The sequence below is a fragment of the Eurytemora carolleeae genome, unplaced genomic scaffold (genome assembly GCF_000591075.1).
Source record: "Eurytemora carolleeae unplaced genomic scaffold, Eaff_2.0 scaffold345, whole genome shotgun sequence".
In the NCBI taxonomy this organism is placed as follows: domain Eukaryota; kingdom Metazoa; phylum Arthropoda; class Copepoda; order Calanoida; family Temoridae; genus Eurytemora; species Eurytemora carolleeae.
Window position 1 is genome coordinate 250,063 of NW_019396327.1, and position 4,565 is coordinate 254,627.

Here is a 4,565-nt window from a genome sequence, read left to right on the forward strand (position 1 = left end):
TAAGAGAAGAAACTGCCTTTAACAAGCCGTATATTTTATAAACCCTTGCTGTTTTGAAATTTTCAAGAAGCCATTTTTTTCCTCCCTGATTTTTTCCCAACCCTTGCATGTAAATTTAATCCTATGATAGATATTATATTTTTAACACTCCTTTATGACTATTTAAACATATTATTTGTAACATTGAACATACAGTGAGATATTTGTAACATTATTAACTTGTGCCAAATTTTTAAATCGTTGCCATAAATTCACATGTTGTCTATATTTTAAACCAGATCTGTAATAGTTTATCATAATACAGCGGTAACCAGAAAACAGTGAAATTTTTGTCGCCTTTTTATTTTTATTTAATTAAACTTGAAAAAAGGTGCCCTAAACATTTTTAGAAATTAGTCTGTTTTAAAAATCAGAAATTAATTTTACAGTTTTCTAGTTAGTGATGTATTTAACCCGATGTAGTTTATTAAATTAGTTAAATTTAACCAGCGTCTTTCCGAATACAGTGTTCTTTACCCTCATGTACTTTTTTAACTGTGCTTATGTACTCTTTGATCATGTACATTGTACAATTGTTCTTAATCATGAATTTTGTACATAAATCTGTTTCATGATTGATTATTATTTATGCTCAAACTAGTTGAATTATTATTTTTAGTATTAGTTTAATTTGTAACAATGTAAGAAATATAAATACAGTTAATTATTGTTCATATTTTATGCTGTGTTATGTTTCAAGATTTTTAATCGTAATTCTGTTGCCCAGAATTGTGCGGAATTATCAGACTTACAACTGCGCGCAAGTACGAGGATTAAACGGTCTAGTGTAATTGTAATACATACACATTTACTCGGTATTAACCCGTCTATTGAACGAATTGGACCCAGTGCGCAAAGGTTGCAAAATTCAGCAAAACTGATTAAAAATCCCAAGATAATAATAATAATGATAAATCACACTAGAATCTTCCTAGAAGGGAACTGGTTCAATTCGTGTACTGTCCGGTTTGCGTTATGTATTTGTACTATACAGCTTGCTTTAGCTGATCAAAAGTCGGCCCGGTGCTTGAAATGAACCAGAGTTTACAGTGATCATTTTCTAAAAAGTGAGAATGTCTCTTCTTAAGAATTGAACTGCAACTCAGAACTGCACATATAGTTTCAATCACAAATCTCGTAACTTTTGTATGCAGTTGGCACTACAGTTTGGCACTCAAACCAAACATTATTGTTTACTTGCATTTAAATAGGACGTTCAGAAAAAAAATCGGAAAATGTTCTGGATACAGGGGGGTGGCGGGGGGACATTCGCCACCTCCTGACAGATTCAGGGAGGGGCGTGAGATTTCGAGGCAAAAAATGTTCCCAATTTTATAAATCGAATGTGTTTTTCAATTTCAAGCTTTTTTTATTTAATGGAAATCTTGACTTTCTTTTCTTCAGTTTAATTTAAAAATCAACGATTACAAGTAAATGTTATTGTTAACGATAAATTTAGAATTAGAAATTTGTAAGAAATTATAATATTGTTCATATCTAGTAATGTTCCTTAATCAATACTCATTTATCAAAATTGTAATATTGGTCCTAATTTTGATGCATTTAAGTATAACTAGTAATTTCTTTTTGTTTTTAAATTGCTAATGTTCCTATTATTGTTCCTGTTCCTAATACTGTGTCCGACCCAACTTAAATCCCTGTCCTAATCCATTATTTTTGTTCCTAATTCCTGAACAATCTTTTTATTGTTCCTAAATCCCTGTCCAAATCCTTTAATTTTGTTCCTAATTCCTGAACAATCTTTTAATTGTTCCTAAATTCCTGTCCTAAACATTTTTTTTGTTCCTAATTCCTGGACAATCTTTTAATTGTTCCTAAATTCCTGTTCTAATCCGTTAATTTTGTTCCTTAAAGTTAAAAATCTAGTTTTTTAGTCTTTAGTCATTAATTTTGACTCTTTTTGAGTCTTTTAAGTCAAAAAAAAATTTCGCCTGCGGCACAATTTTTTGTTCCTTATTATTATTTTTTTTGTTCCTAAAAAAATCTTGCCCCCTCACTTAAATCCTGTATCGGCCCCTGTATCTGGATACTATAGATAGACTACCGTGCTTAAAGAGAGTAAAAGCTTATATGGCGAAAAATAATCGCTTTTGATCGCTACTAGTCTTTCATTTATCTGTTGCGTCTAAGGAGAAAATTGTTAAAAACTACTTATACTGAAGAACGTAGCGTCCATACATTCAGAAAGTTGCAATATACGACTCTGATCGTAAAAAATCAATTTAATTTCAAACAAATCTTTCAGATATTACAACCTATAGTCGCCGATTATTTTTTGACGCATTCGTTTATAGTTCGTAATATATTTGTCATTTGTTTTATTAAGTATATATAAGTAGCGATCAAAAAACGATTATATTTCGTTGTAACCCCCTTTAATTTTTCGCGAACACTAGCCTTTCAGATAATCGAATTAGTCCCGTTTTTATTAGAAAAAGACTATTATAAATGGAAGATCATTCCCAGAAGACTGTTTGGGGGAGGTTTGGAATCTATCCCTCCTGTGATACATATACAGAAGTGTTTCTCCCCCATGCAACCAGATATAAAGTTGATTATGCTCATGCTCTCTTGTCTGAGTATACCCTTACTAACTGAAGTAAAAATACGTATGACATACGTATATATACGTATTTTTAGATTTAGGAATACGTAAAAATATGTATGGAAAATACGTATTTTCCATACATATGATATACACATTTTCTTAACCATTTCTTCGGTAAAAATATGTATGTAAAAATCCTAAAAATCCAATGAATCAGGAATTTCAGGTTTTTCCTATACGTCAGGGTGCCCATGACTCTAAATTGTCAAAAATCCACTGAAAGGCATATCTTAATCTACAAAATCCTCATCAAATAATAAAAAAAATCCCCAGAAAATGCTCAATTTTTCCTTCGTAAAACAGCTTTTTTTAGAGGGTTTTTAACATTTTTTTCTAACTGATGCAATTTCAGATCTCTTTACAGTGCGAGGAAGGGAGTCTAGAGTTCCTCAATTTTTTTTTCTTACTACAGGAATCAATCTTACTCCAGCATTCATTCTTATTCTAGTTTTATTCTTACTCCAGGGTTCAATCATATTCTAGTTTTATTCTTACTCCAGGCTTCATTATTATTCTAGTTTAAATCTTACCCTAGTTTTATGCTTTCTCCAGGATTCATTCTTATTCTTATTATATTCTTACTCCAGGATTCATTCTTAATCTAGTTTTTTTCTTATTCTAGTTTTATTCTTTCTCCAGGATTCATTCTTATTCTTATTTTATTCTTACTCGAGGATTCATTCTTATTCTTATTTTATTCTTACTCCAGGATTCATTCTTAATCTAGTTTTTTTTTTCTTATTCTAGTTTTATTCTTATTCCAGGATTCATTCTTAATCTAGTTTTTTTTTCTTATTCTAGTTGTATTCTTACTCCAGGGTTCATCCTTACTCTAGTTATATTCTTACTCCAGCATTCATTCTTATTCTAGTTTTAATATTACTCCAAGATTCATCCTTACTAAACGATTCAATAACACTTTCATGTGAGCAGATACTTACCCTAATTTTTATTCTTACTCTACAGTTAAACCCTAAATGAGCCATACATCGAAAGAATTTTTCAAATGTGGTCTTGACAACTTTTCAATGGGTTTTATAATTTTTTACGTAAATCTCAGTATTTACGAAAATGAATAAATAGCCATGAATATGCGGGAACAGTTTCAAAGAGCTCCATATATATTCATTTAGTTTTTTTCTTCTTGGTTACATCATAATTACTCAGTTTATTTAATACTCGAAGGTCCAATTTGAATCTTTACTAGTACATAGGACTCGACGAATTCAACCTTATCTTGACGTTAATCCAAATTACCTCTAGAAAATGTTGTCAGAAAATGAAACGAGTGAAATCATTTTTAGAAATCTAAAAAACTGATAAAACAAAAATAATCTTTAAGAAATGTCATTCAGTTCTTTTTCTTGGTTACATCATAATTACTCAGTTTATTTAATACTCGAAGGTTCAATTTGAATTTTTACTACAGTGAAACCCTTAATAAGGAATACATCGGAAGAATTTATCAAATGTCGTCTTGATAATTTTTCAATGAGTTTTATACTATATTAGGTAAATTTCATTATTTGCGAAAATAAATAAATAGCCATGAATATGCGGGAACAGTTTCAAAGAGCTCCATATATATTCATTTAGTTTTTTTTTCTTGGTTACATCATAATTACTCAGTTTATTTAATCTCGAAGGTCCAATTTGAATCTTTACTAGTACATAGGACTCGACGAATTCAACCTTATCTTGACGTTAATCCAAATTACCTCTAGAAAATGTTGTCAGAAAATGAAACGAGTGAAATCATTTTTAGAAATCTAAAAAACTGATAAAACAAAAATAATCTTTAAGAAATGTCATTCAGTTCTTTTTCTTGGTTACATCATAATTACTCAGTTTATTTAATACTCGAAGGTCCAATTTTAATCTTTACTAGTACATAGGA